The following is a 25,724-nucleotide window of genomic DNA, read 5'->3' as shown; positions in this document are numbered from 1 at the left end:
CCAAACAATCTTATACAATAAAGGAACTTCGGGAGGCATTACCATCCCTGACTTCAAACTCTATTACAGAGATTCAGTATTGATAACAGCTTGGTATTTGCATAAAAACAGAGAAGTCGATCAATGGAATCGAGTAGAAGACCCGGATTTTAACCCACAAACCTATGAACACCTGATTTTTGATAAAGGTGCTAAAAGTATTCAATGGAAGAAAGAAGGCATCTCCAACAAATGGTGCTGGCAGAACTGATTGTCAATGTGTAGAAGAATGAAAATAGATCCATATCTATCGCCATGCACAAAACACAAGTCCAAATGGATTAAAGACCTCAATATCAGTCTGAACACACTGAACCTGATAGAAGAAAAAGTGGGAAGTACTCTACAACATATGGGTACAGGAGATCACTTCCTACGTACATCCCCATCAGCACAGACATTAAGGACAACAATGAATAAGGGGGACCTCCTGAAACTGAGAAGGTTCTGTAAAGCAAAGGACACTGTCACTAAGACAAAAAGGCAACCCACTGACTGGGAGAAGATCTTCACCAACTCTGCAACAAACAAAGTTCTGATCTTCCAAATATATAAAGAACTCAAGAAACTAGACTTTAAAATGCTAATTAACCCAATTAAAAATGGGACACTGAACTGAACAGAGAATTCTCAACAGAAGAAATTCAAATGGCCAAAAGACACTTAAGGTCATGCTAAACCTCCTTAGTGATAAGGGAATTTCAAATTAAAACAACTTTGAGATACCATCTTACACCTGTCAGAATGGCTAAAATCTAAAACACCAATGATAGTGTTTGCTGGAGAGGTTGTGGAGTAAGGAGCACACTCATCCATTGCTGGTGGGAATGCAAACTTGTGCAACCACTTTGGAATTCAGTGTGGCAATTTCTCAGGAAATTTGGGATCAACCTACCCAAAGATCCAGTAATACCACTCTTGGGAATATACCCAAGAGATACCCTATTATATGACAAAAGTATTTTTTCAACAATGTTCATAGCAGCATTGTTTGTAATAGCCAGAACCTGGAAACAACCTAGATGCCCTTCAATGGAGGAATGGATGAAGAAAGTGTGGAATATATACATATTAGAGTACTACTCAGCGGTAAAAAACAATGACTTCTCGAATTTTGCATGCAAAAAGATGGAAATAGAAAACACTATCCTGAGTGAGGTAATCCAGACCCAAAAAGAAGAACATGGGATGTACTCACTCATAATTGTTTTCTAGCCATAAATAAAGGACAGTGAACATATAATTTGTTATCCTAGAGAAGCTAAATAAGAAAGTGAACCCAAAGAATCGTATAGTCATCTGCCTGGATAGGGGAAGTAAACAAGATTGCCGGGCAAAAACTGGGAACTTGAGGGTGAGGTGGCATGGGGCTAAGGGGAAATGGGGTAGAAACGTGAGAAGGGGAGGATGGGAGTAGCTTGGGGGATTGGGATGGTTGGAATATAGGAAGGGTGGATACAGGAGCAGCGAAATATATATCCTAACTAAGGGAGCCATCTTAGGATTGGCAAGAGACTTGACTCTAGAGGGGTTCGCAGGTGTCCAGGGAGATGTCCCCAGCTGGTACCTTGGGTAACTGAGGAGAGGGAACGTGAAATGACCTTATCCTATACTGATGAATATCTTGCATATCACCTTAGAACCTTCATCTGGCGATAGATCGAGATAGAGACAGAGACTCAATTTGGAGCAACGGTCTGAGCTCTTAAGGTCCAAATGAGGAGCAGAAGGAGGGAGAACATGAGCAAGGAAGTCGGGACCACGAGGGGTCACCCACCCACTGTGACAGTGGAACTGCTCTATTGGGAGCCCACCAAGGCCAGCTAGACTGGGACTGAATAAGCATGGGTTGAAACTGGACTCTGTGAACATGGCAGACAATGAAGGCTGATGAGAAGCCAAGGACAATGGCACTAGGTTTTGATCCGAATACATGAACTGGCTTTGTGGGAGCTTAGCCTGTTTGGAAGCTCACCTTCCTGGACCTAGATAGAAGTGGGAGGACCTTGGTCTTCCCTCAGGGCACAGAATTTGGACTGCTCTTCAGTATCGAGAGGGAGGGGGAATGGAGTGGGAGGAGGAGAAGAGGAGTGGGGATAGGGGGAGGGGAGTGGGGGAAGGGGGCAATATGTGGGAGAAGGGGGAGGGAAATGGGAAATGGGGAGCAGGTAGAAATTTTAATTAAAAAAGAATAAAAATAAATAATTAAAAAATTATAATAAATCATATAAATATTTAAAATATTAAAAAAAATAACAATACATGAAAAAAGGACACAGTTGAAGGAGAACTGGGATGTGTGGTATATAGGAGAGTTGGAGGTACGAAAGTAAAGGTACAAATGTTATAATTTGTAGGGAGTCAAAAGGTTCACATGTTCACAGATAGAACTGGGGAAACTAGGAATGTTAATCACACAAAATTGTCAATCCAATGAATATTTGTATACTCTGTTTTCTATTCTGACAGCTGGGCTGGTAGTGGATAATAGCCAACACATATTTTCCTTGTGTTATCTGTGGCCAGGCCATACTAAACTCCCAGAAGCAACAGTGGACATACTTAATATTCAAAGTGTCAAAATACAGTCAAAATGGTTCATACTGATTCATGCCTTGGGAAACTGTGAGAGAGTCTCAGGAAGAAAAAAAAAGAGGTATTTTAGCTCAAGTTTTGCTTTTTTTTTTGTTTTGTGGCATGTTCTTGTATGTCACTTTTGTGTTTCTTTCAATAAATGCTTATATTCAATTTATAAGACATTATTATTGTCTTGAACATAGCTATAGAACCCAATCTGGTTAAAGGATGGGCTGAATGTTGTCCTCGCTGTATCTACAATCTTGAGACAACCCAGGGTCAAATTCTACAAGATTTAGTCATGTTTCTTTTACAAATATGGGTTCTCTTGTATTTGGGGCATAGGTATTCAGGACTGAGATTTCACCTTGATGAATTGGTCCTGTTATGAGAATAAAATGTCCTCCTCCATCTCTTCTGATTGGTATTAGTTTGAAATCTATTTTGTTAGATATTGGTGGAGGTATACCAGCTTGTTTCTTAGGTGCACTTGATTGGAAAATCTTTTCCCAAACCTTTACACTGAGGTAATGTCTGTCTTTGACGTTGAAGTGTGTTTCTTGTATACAGAAGTATGGATCTTGCTTTCATATACATTCTCCTAGCCTGGGTCTTTGCATGGGTGAATTGAGTCCACTGATATTAAGAGATATTAATGAAGAGTGTCTGTAAATTACTGTTATTTTTCTTTTCTTTTTCTTTTTTTTAAAAAACAACTTTGAGATACCGTCTTACACCTGTCAGAATGGCTAAAATCAAAAACACCAATGATAGCCTTTCCTGGAGAGGTTGTGGAGAAAGGGGCACACTCATTCATTGCTGGTGGGAATGCAAACTTGTGCAACCACTTTGGAAATCAGTGTGGCGATTTCTCAGGAAATTTGGGATCAACCTACCCCAAGATCCAGTAATACCACTATTGGGAATATACCCAAGAGATGCCCCATCAAATGACAAAAGTACCTGTTCAACTATGTTCATAGCAGCATTGTTTGTAATAGTCAGAACCTGGAAACAACCTAGATGCCCTTCAATGGAGGAATGGATGAAGAAAGTGTGGAATATATACATATTAGAGTACTACTCAGCGGTAAAAAACAATGACTTCTCGAATTGCGTGCAAATGGATGGAAATAGAAAACACTATCCTGAGTGAGGTATCCCAGACCCAAAAAGAGGAACATGGGATGTACTCACTCATAAACGGTTTCTAGCCATAAATAAAGGACAGTGAACATATAATTTGTGATCCTAGAGAAGCTAAATAAGAAAGTGAACCCAAAGAAAATCGTATACTCATCCGCCTGGAGAGGGGAAATAGACAAGATTGCCGGGCAAAAACTGGGAACTTGCGGGTGAGGTGGCAAGGAGCAAAGGGGAAATGTGATGAGAAACATGAGAAGGGGAGGATGGGAGTAGCTTGGGGGATTGGGACGGTTGGGATATAGGAAGGATGGATACGGGAGCAGCGAAGTATATATCCTAACTAAGGGAGCCATCTTAGGGTTGGCAAGAGACTTGACTCTAGAGGGGCTCACAGGTGTCCAGGGAGATGTCCCCAGCTGGTACCTTGGGCAACTGAGCAGAGGGAACCTGAAATGATCCTATCCTATACTGATGAATGTCTTACATATCACCTTAGACCCTTCATCTGGCGATGGATCGAGGTAGAGACAGAGACTCAATTTGGAGCAACGGTCTGAGCTCTTAAGGTCCAAATGAGGAGCAGAAGGAGGGAGAACATGAGCAAGGAAATCAGGACCACGAGGGATGCACCCACCCACTGTGACAGTGGATCTGATTTATTGGGAGCCCACAAAGGCCAGCTGGTCTGGGACTGAATAAGCATGGGTTGAAACTGGACTCTCTGATCATGGCAGACAATGAAGGCTGATGAGAAGCCAAGGACAATGGCACTAGGTTTCGATCCTAATACATGAACTGGCTTTGTGGGAGCTTAGCCTGTTTAGATGCTCACCTTCCTGGACGTAGATACAAGACCTTGGTCTTCCCGCTGTGCAGGGAATTTGGACTGCTCTTCAGTATCGAAAGGGAGGGGGAATGGTGTGGGGGGTGGAGAAGAGGAGTGGGGATAGGGGGAGGGGAGTGGGGGGAGGGGGCAATATTTGGGAGGTGGGGAGGGAAATGGGAAATGGGGAGCAGGTGGAAATATTAATTAAAAAAGAATAAAAAAATAAAAAAAATAAAAAAAGAGTTTTTGAAAGCAACTGGTTACTAAAGCCAGAAGCTGAGCTATGAGCCCCTTGCTCCGTGGGAATCTCATTGCAAAACGGCTCCCTCATGAGTGAGGCCAAGACAGATTCAATGCAATGCCCGTCAAAATCCCAGCAAAATTCTTCACAGACCTCGAAAGAACAGTACTCAACTTCATATGGAAAAGCAAAAATCCTGTACAATAAAAGAACTTCTGGAGGCATCACAATACCTGGCTTCAAACTCTACTGAAAACTGCCTGGTATTGGCATAAAAACAGACAGGAGGATCAATGGAACCAAATAGAAGACCCGGATATCAATCCACACATCTTCGAACACCTGATTTTTGACAAGGAAGCAAAAAAATATCAAATGGAAAAAAAGAAAGCATATTTAACAAGTGGTACTGGCATAACTGAATATCAACATGTAGAAGAATGAAAATAGATCCATATCTATCACCATACACAAAACCCAAGTCTAAATGGATCAAAGACCTCAACATAAAGCCAGCCACACTGAACCTTGTAGAAGAGAAAGTGGGAAGTACACTCGAATGCATTGGCACAGGAGACCACTTCCTAAATAGAACCCCAGCAGCACAGACACTGAGAGAAACGATTGATAAATGGGACCTCCTGAAACTGAAAAGCTTCTGTAAAGCAAAGGACACGGCCAATAAGACAAAACGACAGCCTACAGAATGGGAAAAGATCTTCACCACCCCACATCAGACAGAGGTCTGTTCTCCAAAATATACAAAGAACTCAAGAAATTGAACACCAAAAGAACACATAATCCATTAAAAAAAAATGGAGTACAGACCTAAACAGAGAACTCTCAACAGAGGAATCTAAAATGGCTGAAAGACACTTAAGGAAATGTTCAACATCCTTAGTCATCAGAGAAATGCAAATCAAAATAACTCTGAGATTCCATCTCACACCTGTAAGAATGGTCAAGATCCAAAACACAGATGACAGCTCATGCTGGAGAGGTTGTGGGGAAAAGAGAACACTTCTGCATTGCTGGTGGGAATGCAAGCTGGTACAGGCTCTTTGGATGTCAGTGTGGTGATTTTTTTTTTTTTTTGGTTTTTGGAGACAGGGTTTCTCTGTGGGTTTGGAGCCTGTCCTGGAATTAGCTCTGTAGACCAGGCTGGTCTCGAACTCACAGAGATCCGCCTGCCTCTGCCTCCCAAGTGCTGGTATTAAAGGCGTGTGCCACCATCGCCCGGCTAGTGGGGTGATTTCTCAGAAAATTAGGAAACAACCTTCCCCAAGACCCAGTAATACCACTTTTGGGTATATATCCAAAGGATGCTCAAATATGCCACAAGGACATGTGCTCAACTATGTTCATAGCAGCTTTGTTTGTCACACCCAGAACCTGGAAAGAACCTAAATGTCCCTTGATCGAAAAATGGATAAGGAAAATGTGGTACATTTACACAATGGAGTACTACACAGCAGAAAAAAATAACGACAGCTTGAATTTTGCAGGAAAATGGATGGAGCTAGAAAACATTATTTTGAGTGAGGTAACCCAGACACAGAAAGACAACTATCACATATAGTCATTCATAGGTGGTTTTTAAATATAAAGCAAAGAAAGCCTTCCTACAAACCACAATCCCAGAGACCTTAGACAACAATGAGGACGCTAAGAGAGACTTACATATATCTAATCTACATGGGAAGTAGAAAGTATAAAAAGACAAGATCTCCTGAGTAAATTGGGAGCATGGGGACCTTGGGGGGAGGGTTGAAAGAGGGAAGGGAGAGACAGGGAGGAAAGCAGAGAAAAATGTAGAGCTCAATAAATAAAAGAGTGAGGCCAGGAACCGCCCACAGGAGAATAACAGCTTTTTCATTTGCCTTCTTTTTTGTTTGTGACACAGTTTCGTGTAGCCCAGGCTGGCCGCTAACTCACATACATAACATACATGGCTTCGAGTGACGTGGTAACCCTGGCCCTTGGCATCGACCTTCTGCATGTTGAGATTGCAGCACCCGGTGTATGTGGTGCCTAGGGCCTCATGCGTGCTGGGTAAGCACTCCACCCAGAGCCACAGCACTCCATCAAATGAACTGTGCCCCAATCTTAGCTTTACACCTCTTGTAACAGGGCAAACACTGTCTCTGCCCTTCACTGGGCCAATAAACACAGCTGCCTGGTCACCGGCAATACTCAGAGATGGGTATTTGACCCAGTAAGGCCTTCAGTGGCTCCCACACTTGAGAGTTCCAAGAGACAGAAAAGGAAAAGAGACCTAATGGGTTTGCCAAGCTGAGAACATACAGTTGAAGGCTTTTCATGCCCCCTTTTCCCCCTGGGGCGGCGCCTGCGCGAAGAGACGCCTGGCTGACCGCCTAAGCCACTTCTGGGCGCCTGGATCCAGCTGTGCCTGAAGCCTTTCCTGAGCGCCCCACTTGCCTTGCTGGCTTTGGCGAGCTTGTGTCTGGGTTTCTGTCGCCTGAGGCTACAGCGCGTGAGTGACTGGATCGTGCACGAGAGCTTGGCGCGGACTTGGGTGGTCAGGTCTGTGGGAGGCAGACGCCCATCCAAGTCGCCTACTGCGCAATAGATGCACGTTTCTTGCGATGTCTCCGACTCGGGACTCCACAGACCCCAGCTCCTCAAGCAGAACGAACCTAGAGCTGCAGCAAGCCGGATCGAAGTTTGATCACAGCGACACAAAGCTCGCGCTCGGTCACACAGCCAGGTTCCACTCTGCAGCCTAGGTACCGCAGCCAGTCAGTCACAGGGTTCTAGAGAGCTAGCATCTTCCTGACCGGAAGTTTGTGCGGAGTTGCGGTGACGCCTTCTGGGAAATGTAGTTCCAGGAACCTCAGGACCTGGATGCTGATAGGCTGAGGCGATCCCGGAGATATAAATTAGAGTATAACCGGCAGGAGTGGGACTGAGATAGGGTACTATTGGGAATGGGTGTGGTCCAGAGTTGACTTAAGCAAGATTGGGGGGAGCTTGTAGTTCTGGATTCAGCAGACAACAGTTGTCAAAGATGCTGCTGTGATAGGGCAGGAAACTGACCTGGGTGGGGCTGATTGATGATTGACAGGATAGGGTTTGGCTTGGGTTTGCCAAAGGCTCTCTCAACTATTTATTTCTGCTTGTTTGTTTGTTTATTTATCTATATCTATCCACCTATTTATTGATTGATTTTTTTTTTTTTTGAGGCAGGGCTTCTCTGTCTTAGCTGTTCTGGAACTCTCTTTTTAGACCAGGCTGATCTTAAACTCCCAAGTGCTCTCTGGCCCCTAAGTGCTGGTATTAAAGGCGAGTGCCACCACCACCGGGCTTATTTTTGTTCTTATTTTACATATGTTGACACTCATCCAATACTATCGCGATGGGGGCTGATAGTGCACACCTGTCATTCCAGCACCCCAGAGGTCAGAAGATGAAGATCGGGAGCTCAAGTTATCGCGCACCATACGAGACTCTTCTATAAACCAAAATGGAAACAAAAAGTAAAAAGAAAAGCCAGCAGACACACTGTGGACAGGCTCAATGTCCCACCGGAGCCTTCTGATGCAGACAAGTAGGGCTCTGTGGGAAGAGCGGACCTTCTTGTTGAAGAGAAACATTGTAGCGTGGTGAACAGAGGCAGGCACCCCAAACCCGAAGACCTGACTCTATCCCGGGGACCTGCATGGTAGAAGGAAAAGAGCATGCAGCTTACCCACCACAAACACAAATGAAAAAAGCAAAGGAATGAAAGACATTATTTCAATGCTGGAGCCCACTCCTACAGGGTTTTTGTTTTAGAAACACATAAAAATAATAATAAGCCAGGCGGTGGTGGCGCACGCCTTTAATCCCAGCACTCGGGAGGCAGGGGCAGGCAGATCTCTGTGAGTTCGAGACCAGCCTGGTCTACAAGAGCTAGTTCCAGGACAGGCTACAAAACCACAGAGAAACCCTATCTCAAAAAACCAAAAATAAAATAAAATAAATAAATAAAAATAATAATAATAAAAAGATATTACAGTGGAGTGAGCCCCGCTGAACATGGGGACACAGAAAACCTGAGGAAATGGAGGGACCAAAGGTTTGGAATACGGGGGTAGCTGTTATCTTGGAGTGGGACAAGAGTCCCCCTATCCCACCCTGTCCCCGTTCTGTAGGAAGCTGACATCCTGGAGAAGGAAACAAGACAATAACTGTCCACGTGACCAGGGCAGGGGCCTTCCTGTTTCTCAGCCCGGAACCAGACCAGCCTTGGCCAGTGCAGCCTTAGTAGCCAGGGTGACCTGAGATGCGCCCAGGGGCTCAGGCCTTTCCCAGGGTGCCCTGGAGCAGAGCGGAGGGTGGACACACATACACACACACACACACACACACACACACACACACGAGAGGGAGTTTGGTGCTAGGAGAGTCCTGGGAAGAAAACAGATTCTTGGGATCCCTATCCCATGCCTCCATAGGGGAGAGGGGGCACAGATAAGAGCGATGCCTTCAGGCAGCTGAGAGAAAAGGATTGTCAGGTAGAAAAGAGGGCGAGAGGTTGGGGCAAATGGACAAGAGTGGGTGCCATCAGGTGAGGCAGTCAAATATTCAAATGTGTTCAATCGATGCAGTTGACCCAAAACTCCTACGGGGGGGGGGGGGACCAAGGATCCAGGCCGACAAAGGGAATCTGAGAGCAGGCCATGATCAGGGGTGGAAGAAGCCATGAGTGCCCGGGCCACATGGCCCCGAAGTCGCTGAGGGAGGCATCCTCCACCCGTAAGTGTGCTCCTCTTCCTGCTGTGCCCAATTCCATGGATCCCGGAGCCCAGGAGTGAGCCTGCTTCACTTAGAACCTACTGTGGTGGTGAGCAGTCATTCTTAGGGGGAGTTGGACCTGACAGCAAAGAGCCTGCAGAATGGGGTGTCATTTATAGGGAGAGCTGGACCCAGTGGCTGAGAGCCTGCGGGATGGGGTGTCATTCTCAGGGGGAGCTGGACCTGAGGGCTGAGAGCCTTCGGGATGGAGTGTCATTTGCAGGGGGAGCTGGACCTGAGGGCTGAGAGCCTTCGGGATGGGGTGTCATTTGCAGGGGGAGCTGGACCCAGTGGCTGAGAGCCTGCAGGATGGGGTGTCATTTGCAGGGGGAGCTGGACCCAGTGACTTAGAGTTCAGAGGAGGCAGAGACCACCAGTGGGAGATTCGAGGCCAAACTCGAGCTCCTTCCGGAACTCCTTAGTCCTGACCTGCAGAGACCCGGGAGCCGGTAGGATGAATTTAGTGCTTCTATTCCAGCAGGTGCCCCTCACAAAGCTGCCGCCCCCCACACATCTGCCTTAGCTTCCTCTTGCCTCCTCTCCTCCATCCCCTCCCTTCCCTTCCCTTTCCTCCTCAGCCATGCAGCTCACTGCCTGCTCACCCTTCCCAGGGACTCTGAGATCTAGCCCCAAAGCCCCTGCTGAGCCTCAGGTAGTTGGGGTCCCGGTTGTCTTCACAGGCCTGAGGATGATTATTGTGTGGGATCCCATGGGGCCCTAGCCTTGAAGCCAGAAGAAGGATGCAAGGCTGAGGTGGAAAGCCCCCAGAGCCCGCAGGCAGCCACCCCGGATACTGGCCCTGCTGAGACGTCAGTAGCCAGCATGTTCCAGACCCTGCAGAGCAGGCTGAGCTCCCTTGAGGCCACTGTGGCCGCCTGGCGCCACTACTCCCTAAGCTTTGCAAGGCCAGTGGAAGGAGAAGACAGTGGCCAGGGGACACCTGGGTCCTTTGGTGGTCAGGAAGATGCTGGGTCTGGACAGCAGGAGGCAGCTCGCCTCATAGAGAGGAACACCTGGCTGCAGCTGGCCCTGGGCATCCGGGAGGAGGAGTTGGTTTGTGCTCAATCTTCCCTGAAGGATGCCCGGGCAGAGAAGGAGACCCTGCAGAGACAGGTGAGCATTTGACTGGGGACAGGCAGATCCTGCCTCCCAAACACACTTGTTCAGTCAACAAACCGATGTGGAGCGATGAAAACCATGCCAGAGAAGGGACCAAGGAAGACAGCAAATTAAAAGAGGGGTCTCGAGGCCCAGACTGAAGGTCAGAAGGAAGCCAGGTAGGGTGCACCCCATGATCTCAGCGTTCTAGAAGCTGAGGAGAGACAATCTCAAGTGAAAGACTGCTCAGCCATAACCAAGGTCAAATTCTCCAATGTAGATTGAGTTGAAGGCCAGCCTGCTTGTTTTTTTTTTTTTTCTTTTTAAGGTTCTGAGTACGTTGGCAATAGAGGCCTTGCCTGAAGAGTATGAGGCCTTGGGTACTGCACACACACACACACACACACACACACACCACCGAATAATCCTGTTTTAGTGTTTCTATTTGTGATAAAACACCACAACTAAAAGCAACTAGGGAGGAAGAAGTTTGTTGTTGTTATTGTTCTCATCTTAAAACTCTGAGGGAAGCTGGAATGGGAGCTCAAGGCAGGGAGCTGGAGGCAGGAGCTGATGCAGAGGCCATGGAGGGTGCTGCTTCCTGGCTTGCTCAGCCTGCTTTCTTATAGAATCCAGGACCACCAGCCCAGGTATGGCCCCACCCACAGTGAGCTAGGCTCTCCCACCTTAGTCATCAAGGAAATGTCCGCAGGTCTATCTGAGGGAAACGTTTTCTCAACTTTTAGTTTCCTCTTCCCAAATGACTGTAGCTGATGTCACAGTGACAGAACCAGCAGATCCTGAGGTCACTGTGGCTGGGATAGAGTCGGGGAGATGGCGGCAAGTGGGGGACCACCACAGTATTCAGGATGTGGCGGTGGAGCAGGATTTACCGCTGTGCTTTGTGTGTGGTGGGACCACAGAGGGTTCTGCGTCCCGAGGGGAACTGGACCCGCTGCAGTGCTTCGTTGCGCCATCTGCTGACTGTGGGAGGAACAGTCTGGTGGTAGACCACGCCCCTGATGGTGGGGGTGGGGTGACAGCAGAGAAGTGGTGAAGGGGACCTGAAAGGGGCAGATGATGGGAAATGTCAATCCCATCTATAGTGGAACAAGCCTGCAATGCTAAGAACTTCAGAGGCTGAGACAGGAGAATCACAATTTAACAGTAGCTTGGACAAGATAAGTAAACATTGTCTCAAAAGAGAAGGAAAACAGGCTGGACAGGCACAAAGCCCTGCCTAGACTCCTCCACTCTTAGTTTGCTGAGACTCCTCTTACCCACACAGAAATGAAATTCTCCTTCCACAGTGCACAGTTGAAATTCCAGCTGCACACAAGGTGCACGACTTTAATCCCAGCAATGGGGAGGCAGAGGCAGGCGGATCTCTGTGAGTTCGAGGCCAACCTGGCCTTCAAGAACTAGTTCCAGGACAGGCTCCAAAGCTACAGAGAAACCCTGTCTCGAAAAAACAAAGAAGCAAAAAAAAAAAAAGAAAGAAAGAAAGAAAGAAGAAAAGAAAGGAGAGAGAGAGAGAGAGAGAGAGAGAGAGAGAAATTCCAGCTACATGGGAGACTGAGGCAGAAGGGTGGCTTGAGTTGGGGAGATCAAGACAACACAGAGAAACACTGAGTCTCTTAAAAATTTAGAAACGAAAAAAGAGCAGTGGCTGCTTTTCCAGAGGATCCACGTTCAGGTCCCAGAACCCACTTGACAGCTCAAAACTGCCTGTAACTCCACTTCCCAGCAACCCAAAACCCTCACACTGACATGCATGCAGGCAAAACACTGATGTACATAAAATAATAAAAATAAATAAATCCTAAAAAAAAGTGGAGCTGTCCCTCCCTCCCCCACCCCCTGCTAGTAGCTGCAGTCCCCAGGTTGGGGGGGGGTAAGTGTTGAGTGGCAGTTGGGGACCTGTCTCACGTCATATGGACAGGGCTTGGCTGGGTTCCTGCTGCTGACAGAACTGTCTGTAGGTGAAGCCACAGTCTGATCCTCCATCACTGGCAGATGCAGAACTGGAGGATTCCCTGATGCAGCTGGAGGCTTCCCTGCCCACCCCCCTCCTCAGAGCAGGGTGTACAAACAGCAGCAACTCCAGCAGTTCTGGGGTAGAAGGGCAGCCCTGGGCACCTCAGGTGAGTCTGAAGTCTTTGAAGTCTCCAGAGTCTAGGTGGTAATGTCCTCTGCTTTTCCAGTGTCAGGTAAGTTTCAATGTGCACTTTATGGCTTCCCTAGTGGTGTGTGACAAAACTTTTCCTGGGGAGATACTGTACACATCAGCTCATCCCAGGTAGGCAGCCATGACACACGAGAGTACAGACACCACCAAAGTCCAACTTAGTCCACCAATGAGTTTACATATAGGATCATGAGTGAGGGGTTACATACATGAGCAGAAATGACTCAAAGACAGCTGCATCACCAAAGCCCACACCAGCATGGCTGACAGCTCACAAAGCTGAGAGCCTGGAGTGCAATTCACAGCCTGAAGGCAGCTCAGCACATTGGAGAGTGTCCCATCCAAGTGACTCTGGTCTAAACCTTTTCTGGCATCTGGCCTGATCTCTAGTCATCATTGCAACTATAATCAGCTGGTCTCAGAAGAACTTTTCTTACCCCAACAGGGAGGATCCTAGTGAATCTTCTCAGTTTCAGGGACTTCCTGAAGCTGTTTGGAGTTGTTTACTTCCCTGCTTAAGGAGTTTAGAATGTTTCTATCTCAGAGAAAACTGTTAATACAACACATAGTATCTGAAAAATCCTAAACAGGGCCTGGAGAGATGATTCATTGGATAGGGGTGCTAGTTGCTTTCACAGAGAACCAGGTCCAGTGCCCAGCACCCACATCTCACAAAGATCTGTAACTCTAGTTCCAGGGATCTGATACCCTCTTCAGAGCTCCACAGGCACATGGTAGACAGACAGACTTGCAGACAAACATCCATACACTTAAAATTAAAGTAAAAAAGAAGAAGCTTAAATCACTAATTTTCTGCTTAGGGGCCTGAGACAAAAGGATCATGACCAATAACTGTAGAGAGACCCTGTCTCCAGATAAAACAATAAGCATTGGTGAGATAGCTCAGCTGGAAAGAGTACCTGCTGCCAAGTCTGATGAGCTGGATTCAATTCCTGGAACTCCCTGAGTAGAAACAGAGAACTGGCTTCCACAGTTGTCCTTGGACATTGATTCATGTATCATGGCACACACATGCATACATCCCACATGTGTGCACTAACATACATGTAAGACACAAACCAAAGCTGAAGTTGTGTCTCAGTGATGCAGCAGGTATATAGCATGTTCCAAGGCCCTGGTTCTACCCCCCAGCCCTGCCAAAACAGAGGATGATGAGTAAATCAAGTCATGTCCTCCTGGCAGGACTCCCCCTTGGCTCACCCTCTTCTCCAATGCCTCCGGAGTGACTCCAACACCCACATCTTTGGGTGCCTTTCCACACAGCCTTCAGCCCCTGAGATGCACCTCATGGAAGACCAGATAGGACAGCTCCAAGGGTGAGTGACTTGAGTCACAGCTGCTGAGCTTTTAAGGACACCATGCCTCCTGCCCCTGGGTTGTGAGAGAGATGGAGGGGAGGAAACTGGGCTCTGGCTGATTGGGGTCTCACTCATCTTCACTGTTGCTCTTCTTTGGAGGCAGAAGCATTGAGAAGTTGAAGTGCTTCAACCGCCTCCTGCTGGCTGTGGTCCAGGGTCACAAGGGCTGCTGTGAGAGCCTTAGTATGCAGCTGGGCCAGCAGGAGGCTGAGACCACAGCCCTGTGCCTGGCCCTGCAATACAGGTCTGTGCCTACTGCCAATGACGGTGGTGGCTGGGAGTGGGGCGGGGCTGCATCCCAAGATGAGCCTATGTAAAGAGGGACATAGGGCCTTCAGAAGGCACAGGGCCTTACCATGAGGTCTTGTTCTGACCCATAAAGTATGTAGGGTGGGGGCTGTCTTTTAGTGGTTTGTGGTATTTTTATTTGAGATGGGGTCTCACTGTATAGTTGACCTGGTTGGCCTGGAACTTGCTATGTGGCCCAGCCTGGCTTTGAATCCATAGAGCTCAGCCTACCTCTTGCTGGGCTGGGACTGAGTGCTGAAACACTCAGATCCTGTCCCACAGCGAGGATTGTGAGGAGGCAAATGGAGTGCTGCTCACTCTGAGGACTGCTGGAGCTGGAGCCACCAAGAGTGACCTGCAGGCTGCAGAGACAGAGGCATCTAGTCTGCTGGTGGAGAAGGAAGCTGCTATGGATGGAGAGATACCTTGGCCCAGGTACCCTCAGGAAGCACAAGAGCTACGCTGAACTATGGGGTGCATGTCCCAGAGCCTGCTGCATATGGGGATGTAATGTCCCTGTCATGGGGCCTGACTGGAATAGGCCATTCAGTGACACCAAGTGTGGCGACACAAACCTTTGATCCCAGCACTCAGGAGGCAGAGTTTGAGGAGCTCAAGGTCAGCCTGGTCTACATAGCAAGTTCTAGGCCATACTGGTCTACACAGTGAGATTCTGTCTCAAATAAATAAATACAACACCAAACATACAAGCAAATCACCACGTAGTCTCACATAGATGCATAGACCCTGGTTTCAACCTCTAAAGCTGGAGGGAAAAATCAGTGAAAAGAAAAATTATTAAATTTTGGATTTTGACTTCAGAAGTGTCAATCCATCATGGCAACAGGAAGCAGAGAGCAGGAATTGCCCAGGCATGGTGTAGCCCTAAATCAAGGAGGCACTGTAAAGCCCTGTGGGGGCCTGGCAGGGTGAGCAATGCCCTTTATTCTGCCGTCTGTCGCGGTACCTGTGAACTCACTGCAGAGAGCGTCTCAGCTGTCCGTGCAGCCTCAGTGTCCAGTACGGACTGTGCATACCACATAATTACATACAAACTCCCCTGGTGGTCTTCCTACCATCTAGGTTCCACCACCTTGCTATGTATCTGACCCTCCTGCCTCCACCTCCTGAGAGCCGGGATGGAGCCACATGCATGCTGGGCAAGCTCTCTGTGGACTGAGCCCCAGCAGCTGCCATATTATCTGCTGGAAGACTGCCCCGTGGGGACAGTTATGTAGCACAATCTCCCTCCTGTCTCCTGTAGCCCTGAGGGCAGCAGTGTGGACAAGCCTACACCACAGGAACTGGCTGCTCAGCTCCATGGCTATATCCAGCATCTCCGGGAACACTGGGCTCTGGTGAAGATCCCCCCGGCACTCAGCCCTGACACCACACCCTGGCCCACTATGCCCCACGCAGAAGCAACAGTGCAGGCCATTCTGGAAATACAACCTGGCCCAGCCCTACCTCGGATAGAGAAGTCTCAGATCCAGCAGGACCTGGTGGCTACTCGGGTAGGAATGTGTTGACAATGTCACAACACACTCTTGATGATGTCAGTGGAGAACAGAGGCAAGCAGTGTTTCCCTTGGATGGCTGTCCCACCTGGTCCTGTATTCATTCAGTCACAAACAAACACGGAGGCTTATATTAATTATAAACTGTTTGGCCTTTAGCTAAAGTTAATTATGAACTAGCTCTTACAATTTAAATTAACCCATAATTCCTGTCTATGTTTAGACACGTGGCTTGGTACCTTTTATCAGTGAGGCATTCTCATCTTACTTCCTCTGAGTCTGCCCTGCCTCTACTTCCTGCCTGGCTACTGGTCAATCAGCGTTCTATTAAACCAATATGAGTGACAGATCTTTACAGTGTACAAAAGCATTATCCCACAGCAATAGGCAGTTGGCTTCTTATATGAAGAATTAGAGTTGAGGAGGTTTTTGTTTGTTTGTTTGTTTGTTTATTTTTTCCAAGACAGGGTTTTTCTCTAGCTTTTGAGCCTGTCCTGGAACTCACTCTATAGACAAGGCTGGCCTCAAACTCACAGAGATCCTTCTCCCTCTGCCTCCCAAGCACTGGAGTTGAGGTTTTGAGGGATGCATAGGAGTTTCTCCTCCTGATTAGGTTTTCCTTAAGATTCTGTAAGTTGCCAGGCAGTGGTGGTGCACGCCTTTAATCCCAGCAGTCGGGAGGCAGAGGCAGGCGGATCTCTGGGAGTTTGAGGCCAGCCTGGTCTACAAGAGCTAGTTCCAGGACAGGCTCCAAAGCTACAGAGAAACCCTGTCTCAAAAAAGAAACAAAAAAAACCACCAACAACAACAAAAAAAGATTCTGTAAGTTACCTTTATGTTGCTATGATGAAATCCCTGGCAGGAACAATTCCAGCAGAAGGTCTGTTCAGCGTGGCTGGCAGTGACAGGGTGCAGTCCATCATTAAGTTGTGACTGCGAGAGCCTGAGGCAGCTGGTCACATTGCTTGCATCTGCACTTAGGAGACGAGAGAAATGCATGCAGCCCAGGACCCCACCTCCACCCACTACTCTAACTTAGATACTTCTTCACAGGTGTGTCCTCAGGGTTGGGGTGATTTTAGATCCCATCAAGTTGACAACCAAGATCAGCCACTGCAAGAGGTGTTCCCAACATCCTCTTCCCAGGGCAATGAGTTCCTGGGGCTGGGGGCAGGGTGGCTCCGTAGTACAGCACTTGCCTAGCACAAATGAAAACCTCTTTGCTCTCTGACTCCTGACTCTTGGCCCCTGCAGGACAGTCTGGTGGACTTGGTGCTGTGGCTGCAGCTGTCCAGGCGAGAAAAGTGCGGGCTGGAGCTGCGGGAGTCGGCGCTGAGGGCCCAGGGCCCCGCCCACCTGCTGCAACTGCAGCAGCTTCACTGGGAGTGGACTCACCTGGCTGGAGAAGGCAGCAGAGGAGGCAGCAGCGAGGACCCGAGCAGCAAAGAGGAGGACGACCAGGAGGTTGAACAGCAACACTACCAGGTACTGTGCCCACCGACTGGGCGCCTCTGAGCATCCTTCTGCCCAAAGAACAAGCGGTAAAGGCACTTGCTGCCGACCCCAGGTCAGTTCCCAGGGGTGCAGGTCTAAGTATTAAAAATGGGGGCGGGGGAGCTGATGGAGCGGTGGCTCAGTAGTTAAGAGCTCGGGCTGCTTTTGCAGAGGACCCAGGCTGGAGTTCAGCACTCACACGGTGTTCACAACCGTCTGTAACTTTAGATCCAGAGTGTCCAACCTGTTCTGGACTTTGGGTACATGCTACACAGACATAGGCTTGTAAACACCCATACACAGAAAATGAAAATCAATGAAACTTTTTAAATAACAACAAATAATTAGAAATCAGGAGAGAGGGACTACTGAAAATCTTGGGGTGCCTCAGCAGAGCTGGGAATCAGGTCCCTTTGTGTGTTCTTAGCTCCATTAAAAAGTAATTTAAGAATGTAGCTAAAAGAAACTCAATTTATTAGAATTTGAAAGGAAAATCCCAGGGCAGGCAAGCTCCCTGAAGGGAGGAGGGGGGGTGGTCCAAGGAGCTTTAGCCCTTGGTGAGGAATCTGCTTCACTTAGGTTCTTAAAGTGCAGTGAGGTTCTGACAGTATCCAAAGGAAAGGAAAACATCCTGAGTCATCCTCGCAAGGGGGAGCCCCAGACCTCATGGAGATGCTGGCACATGTGTCCCATCCTCTTCACTTGGGCCCACACAGTGGGTAGAGGATGCTACCCACGAGTTGTCTTCTGACCGCCACATGCACACTGTGGCACATGTATGCATGCACATACAACATTAGTAAATAAATACAGTAAATAGTGTAATAATAAAAATCAATCTGGCCAGGTGTGGTGGTGCACGCCTTTAATCCTAGCCTTTGGGAGGCAGAGGCAGGCGGGTCTCCATGAGTTCAAGGCCAGCCTGGTCTGCAAATCCAGTTCTAGGACAGCCAGGGCAACACAGAGAAACACTGACTTAAAGAGAACAAAACAAAGCCCTGACTGGGAACAGGGCGCCTTCGATGTCCAGCCTGGGCTAAACACAGCATACACATTGTCTCTTCTCTCCTCTCCACTTCCCTTAAGGCCCTCCTGCCCTCCCCGGTGGCCAGATGGGCAGAGCATGGGATTCTGAGACCTTATCCCAGGAACTGTCGGCATCCCTCGCCAGGTGTGTGTGTCAGGGGTAAGCGGCCGTGTCGGGAGGAGAGCGAGAGGGTTGGGAGTGACTGGGGTAGTCTCTATCACCCTTGCAGGACAGCAGGCCTTCGGGCACAGCTGGGATCCCTGCGGCAGCAGCTGGAACAGGTGGCTCAGAAGGGCCAGACCAGATGTGCTCAAAGTGCAGAGCTGAACCGAGAGCTGTGCAAGGCTCACAGGTGGGTCTCAGAAGCAACCCCTCTTCTCAGAAAGGCAGCAGCAAGCCCACAGCCTCTGCCTTTAGTTTAGACAGGCCTGTGAATCATAGCCAGGAATCTCCCCTCCCCTGGCAGCTCCCTGGTCTTGGCCTTCAGAGGAGCCCACCAGAAGCAGGAAGAACAGTGCCGGAAGTTGGAGCAGCAGATTGCTCAGATGCAGGCCCAGCAGGCAGAGGAGCTGATGATGCTGGCAGCCACCGCCAGAGTCCTGGAGAAGCCTGGGACTCCACAGCCAGGCCAGACTTTCCTGTAGGACCCAGACCAAACTTGCATGTAACATGCAGCTGTGGCAGGCATGTCATAGAATGTCTTGTCATGGGCTGCAGAGATGGCTTAGCGGTTCTTGCAGAGGACCTGGGTTCAGTTCCTGCTCTCCACAGCCAGTACCTGTAATGTCAAGGAGGAGGATCTGTCGCCCTCTTCTGAACGCTACAGGCTCTACAGTAATGCGCACATACACACTCTTAATGAGTAAACTGCCCTGTTGTGACATCATACCATCTGTCGTTTGTCCCTGTGGCCAGACCACCTTCCGAGTAGGTGCTGAGTTTCCCAGAGGAGGACAGAGATGGGAAGCGTTCAGGTTAGAGGTGTTCCCAGGTGTGCTGGGGAAGAGGACTCCCAGACTGCTTTGGGACTGCATTTAGAGGAAGAAAAGGGTGGGATGGTTGCTCATAAGTAGCTCATGTGCTTGAAGCCCTCAGAGTTGCCTCTGCCTGCCCATCCCACCAGCACTGGGTTCTGTCCGCAGCACCGCACAAAGGGAAGTCTGCCCCTGCCTGTAATGCCGGGACTGGGGTTCATGGCTTTCCTTGACTACAGCCCAGACTACATGAGACAGCATCTAATTGCAGCGCGCAACTCCGCCAGCAGAGAAGACGACCACAACAGGATTCTTCTTGGAACATACTTTATTGGAGCGCAGAAGACTGAAGATAAGATGGAGGCGAAAAGACCCCGAGCCCGACCATGTGCAGGGGAATATATACAGTGCCTGGTCCGCCTATGACGTGTCATTGCTTGATTGGCTCGGCCCACACTGAGGCGATCGCGTGAGCAAGACGTGTGAGCAATTGATAGGTGGAATTCAAACCACTCTTGGGCCAGAGGTGAGTGTGCGCAGAAGTTGTTTACTAACTAGGGACAACTAGCAAATGGTGACAACGGGCTTAGTGCCAGACCCTGAGAACACGACAGTGCCGTGGCACGCTACATCTCCCCGTTTTTTGGTTTAAAACAGAACACCCGATCTAGTGGGGAATTTCATGATTTTCCTCACGATCAAGGGTGCAAGAGTACCCTAGTCCAACATCCTCTCGAGTGCTAGGACAACAAGGTCAACGAGGTGCAAGGACTGTAAGACCTGGTGAAAGAGACAGAGAAGATGGGTGCAAAGATGCACCTATCTCCGTGCAATGCCCTAAGGCTGGAGGTGCCAAGGCTGCATCTTGCTCAGAGGCCATCAGCAAAGATGCACCTATCTCCGTGCAATGTCCTAAGGCTGGAGGTGCCAAGGCTGCATCTTGCTCAGAGGCCATCAGCAAAGATGCACCTATATCCGTGCAATGCCCTAAGGCTGGAGGTGCCAAGGCTGCATCTTGCTCAGAGGCCATCAGCAAAGATGCACCTATCTCCGTGCAATGTCCTAAGACTGGAGGTGACGAGGCTGCATCTTGCTCAGAGACCATCTTTAAGGCTGCTTAGCCAGACCTGGGGGGAGACTCCTTGTTCAAGGGCAGCAAGAGCCTGTACCATAATTGCTTTGTCCCTGCGCAGGCATGTCCTAAATCGGCAAAGGAGCCATAAGCATATGACCACATCAAGGCAGCACAGGGCACTGAACATTCCCATACCCACCCACTCTTTGAAATAAGAAAAGGCAGAGTAAAGCCAGTCGAAAAACTGCCCAAGAGTGAGAGGCTGCAGGCGGGTGCTATTCAAAATGGTGATTTGGAACAGCTGCTCTTGAAGTAGCAGTTCCGTCTCTTGCGACCAATTTCCTGCCAGGTATCGTCCAATTCGTTCAGACTCGTTCCTGGAATTATTAAAAACAAGAGAAGTAATGCAAACATGTTTCTGATGTGCTATGCAACCAACTTGAACTAAGCTGGCTAACTCATCAATCTGAGTTTGTAGGAAATCGATCCTCTGATTAGCAGCCACTATGCCTGATAGCATGTGTTTGCTGATTTTGGTCTGAGTATCTAACACATCTGCAGTTTTGGTAACAATCTCGTTAATGGCGGCAGCCGTTTGTGTCTGGCTAGCCATCACCACTCCTGCTGTAATAGCGGCTGCTGAGGACACCACAATAGCAGTGACTATGGCAGCGGTAATTCCAAGATCACGCCGCTCACGTAGGAGCATAGCAATAGGGAACTGTTCAGAGTCAGCCTCCACAGGGAGGGGTACAAACGTAGGAACTTTTAGCACTATCGCCAGTTTCCATGTTCCATTCCAGCATTCAGACAAAAAACACTCCACTGAGGCATTCTTACAATCAACCTCGCTTCCATTGGTAATATTGCAAGTAACAAAACAAATCGGGAAGGCAAGCAGACTGCGGCCTCTGGGAGAGTATGATTACTTAACTCTTCTGATTGAATATAATGAAGCCGCCTTCCTAGTTCTGCTTGTTCACTAATAGTGCCTGTAACATTGAGCAGCCATGTTGTAATTGGCCGAAGTTGTGCCAAAGCAGAAACATCTGCCGTAGCTCCTGCCTCATTAGAGAGCAGCCATTGGTACCAGGACCATCCTGACCCTATTGTGGATTTTTCATTGGTTTTATTATAAAAATAACTTTTCATGGAGGGGGATAAGGAAAACCCAAATGTAACCTGTTCCTTTTCCCAAGTTCTTGCTTGGCAGGCGGTAAAGGTGGGTGGAAATGAAAAATCTGGATTGCAATGTGGTGATGCTCTGAAATAAGTCATATTCCTTACGAATGATCCTGTTCCAGTAGGCACCACGGATTCTACTCGCATGGCCAAGGTAGTAGCACTTACGGCCGATGCATTACTACCTGACCCAGACCCTTGTGATGTTCCTGATGCTACTTGACTGAGTGCTTCACTCAACATATTTGTCCCTATCTTGCTATGCACCAAAGGATCCATCCAATTAGTAAGATTTTGACGTCGGAGCCAAATGCAAGGGGGTTTCTCATCTAAGGAAAAGCACATGGTTCCATTTAAATCAACTCTGGTTGCATTAAACTTTTCTGATTTTGGTTCTGGGCTAGGTAAACAGAGTGCATCCATATCACAGGAGGTGGAGAATAATGTGGGTAAAAGGGATGAATTAGCATGAACTGGTATTGGTACGGGCCATGCCCTCGTCACCGCCAAGAGTGTCATCTTCTTTGCATCTGTTTGAGTCACCCACAGCAGGATGATCAGCATCCACTGGGTTGTCTTCATCCTCCGCAGCGATCTTCAATTCTCTGGTCAGTCTTACTGGCACCCAGATTGGGTCCTCCTGGTCCTGTGGGAAAACACAAACAGCTCCCCTGGATCTGGCAATCACCAGATCTGGTCCACTCCATTTATTTTTTAACACATCTTTCCACTTTACTAGGGTGGATTCTATGGCGCTCATGCTCGCATGTTTATCAGCAGGTGAGCGATCTTTATCATCCAAGGTTAAAAAATTCAAGGTAAATGTTGCCAAGGATATACTACTATTTCTTGGTAGAAGGCCATGGCCTATTCCTCCTTTTTGTTTTTGTAAAAGTTCCTTCAGGGAGCGATTAGCTCTCTCAACTATTCCTTGTCCTTGTGGGTTGTACGGCAGGCCGGTATGATGTTGAACACCCATGCGTTCACAGAAACCTTTAAATGTTCTGGATGTATAAGCCGGGCCATTGTCCGTTTTTAAGCACCGGGGCTTGCCCCAAGTGGCCCAAGCCTCCAAACAATGTGTTACCACATTGGTGACCTTCTCACCAGTCAGGGGTGTGGCATGAATAACCCCTGAACAAGTATCTACTGATACATGAACATATTTAAGGCGCCCAAAGGTGGGCACATGGGTGACGTCCATCTGCCAAAGGTCCCCGGGCTTAAGACCCCTAGGATTGACTCCAACATGGGGAAGATGATGAAAGGAAACACATGCTTCACAAGCCTTAACTATTTCCCTGGCATTTTGTCTGGTTATGCCAAATTTTAATCTCAAGACTTTAGCAGACACATGATATAATTGATGGAACTGCTTTGCGGCTGCTACGGGGTCCATAATTAAAGATGGAAAAGCTTTTGTTGCAGCATCAGCTTGTGCATTAGCATCTGCCAAAGGGCCAGACAAAAGGGAATGAGCTCTAATATGGGTAATATAGAAGGGATATTTCCTGCTCCTGATCTCTTGACGAAGAGCCAGGAAAAACAGGATACAGGACTAGTAGTTGATATTATTGCTGAGGCCTCTAGACATCGGAGCACATTAACTACATAAAGAGAATCCAAATAGATGTTCAAGGGTCCTGGGAAGTTGCAAAACACCTCCAACACCATTTGACACTCAACTATTTGCGGTCTGTCGGACTGGAAACATTTCGTCACTGTCTCTCCTCCCAGGATCACATAAGCTCCTTTGCCTGTGCTGGAACCATCAGTAAAAACCGTAACTGCCGCTTCCAGTGGATGTGAGGCTGTTATTTTAGGAAAAACCACCGGATGGTGCGTAATAAATTGTAACAATTTATCTGATGGATAGTGATTATCAAATCTGCCAATAAAGGTGGTAATCAACATGGCCCAGTCATCTACGGTGGCACATAAAATTTGAATCTCTTTAGGATTATATGGCTGTATAAGCAATTGAGGTTGCATAGCAAAATATGTCAAAGACAATTTTATGCCTATCATAGCAATAGTAGAGACTGCAGCAGGATAATATTGAATAACCTTAGGGATGGAGGCATGGGCATGGATCCACAACAAAGGTCCCTCCTGCCAGAGTAATGCAGTAGAGGCTTCTTCAGTTGGCAAGATACACAATGATAAGGGTTTGTTGTAGTCAATGCATTGTAATTGTGCCTCTTCTATAGCCTTTTCCACCTTTCTGAGGGCCAACCTAGCTTCCTCAGTTAGATATCTGGGAGAGGTGACTCTGGAATCCCCTTCTAATATTTTAAACAGCGGCCGGAGTTCCGCAGTGGTTATTTTGAGGTACAGACGAAGCCAGTTTATGTCTCCCAGGAGACATTGAAAATCATTTAATGTCTTTAAGGCACCCACTCTTAGCTGTACCTTTTGAGGGCGTGTATACTTTGGACATATAACAGTTCCCAAAAAACGGCCCACGAGATCTCTCAGTACCTTCTCAGGGGCTATTAACAACCCTCTGGCCTTAAGAGCTTCTGCTGTACTAGCAAATACTGTTTCCAACACATCATTGTATGGAGCTGCTATCAAAATGTCATCCATATAATGGCACATCCTAACAATAGGGTAAGCCTTTTGAATGGGCTCAAGTGCTAATTGGACATATAACTGACACATAGTAGGACTATTGGCCATTCCTTGAGGTATAACTCTCCATTGAAACCTCTTGTCAGGTTCTTCATGATTGACAGATGGAATGGTAAAGGCAAAATGCTTACAGTCCTCCCTCGCTAGTGGGATGGAAAAGAAACAGTCCTTAATGTCAATAATAATTGTTGGCCAGTCCTTAGTAATGCTAGAGAGTAAAGGTAGGCAGCGCTGTACTGATCCTAACAGTTGCATTTGTTGATTAACAGCGCAAAGGTCATGTAAGAGCCTTCATTTGCCTGACTTCTTTTTAATAACAAAAATAGGAGTATTCCAGGGAGAATGGGAAACTTCTAAATGTTCCAGGGAGAGTTGCTCCTGGACCAGAGAGTAGGCGGCTTCTAATTTTTCTTTGGAAAGGGGCCACTGAGGGACCCAGACTGGAGTGTTTGTGGTCCAGGGTATACGAATGGCATCCTCAGAGGCCCCTATGAAAAACCCAGCCTCTTTTGCCCCTGATTTCCTACAGGCTCCAGGGGGCATGTTATCCCCTGGTGGTTCTTTCCAAGTCCTTTCCCTGGGACATAACCCGCATCAAGCATAAGGCGCTGACTGGTCTCAGAATAGTCAGTAGTAAGCCTCATTTTCATCTGCCTCAATACGTCCCGGCCCCACAGAGAGACTGGTATACTGAGCACAAAGGGCTGTATTCTACCGGTCTGTCCTTCCTCACAAACCCAAACCAACTCTTTGGTGCTGACTTCTGGTGTATTTGCGTACCCCAGCCCTAGCAAGAATTGTGAGGAAGACTGTAGGGGCCAGTGAGCTGGCCACTCTTCCTTTCTAATGATGCTGCGATATGCCCCAGTATCCAAAAGGCCTTTGAAGTGTTTTCCTTCTATCTTTAGGCCTAGCATGGGTCGTTTTTCGAGTCCCAGGGACAGATACACCATATCTACACCTGTGGATCTGAACCCCTTTTCTCCTCTAACGGTCTCTTTGGCAGGAAATCTGTTGTGTAAGCTTGGCAATATTAATAACTGGGCTATGCGATCCCCTGGCGAGATAACTGAGATTCCTCGAGGGGATGCACACATGACTTTAACTACTCCTGTATAATCTGGGTCTATGACTCCCGGAGTCACCACCAATCCCCTCAAGGCTGAAGAGGACCGTCCCAACAAGAGGCCGACCGTGTCCTTTGGTAAGGGACCTTGGAAGTCAGATTCAAGGGGTTGCACC

The 25,724-nt window shown here is 48.0% G+C and overlaps 1 pseudogene; it reads left to right on the top strand.

Annotated features, from left to right (window-relative positions):
* The first annotated feature begins 9,533 nt into the window (after positions 1 to 9,533).
* Positions 9,534 to 19,472, top strand: LOC130862951 (harmonin-binding protein USHBP1-like; annotated as a pseudogene).
* Positions 19,473 to 25,724: the final 6,252 nt, after the last annotated feature.

Source organism: Chionomys nivalis, chromosome 20 (assembly GCF_950005125.1).
Source record: "Chionomys nivalis chromosome 20, mChiNiv1.1, whole genome shotgun sequence".
Classification (NCBI taxonomy): Eukaryota; Metazoa; Chordata; class Mammalia; order Rodentia; family Cricetidae; genus Chionomys; species Chionomys nivalis.
This window is presented reverse-complemented; position numbering and strand designations above follow the sequence as displayed.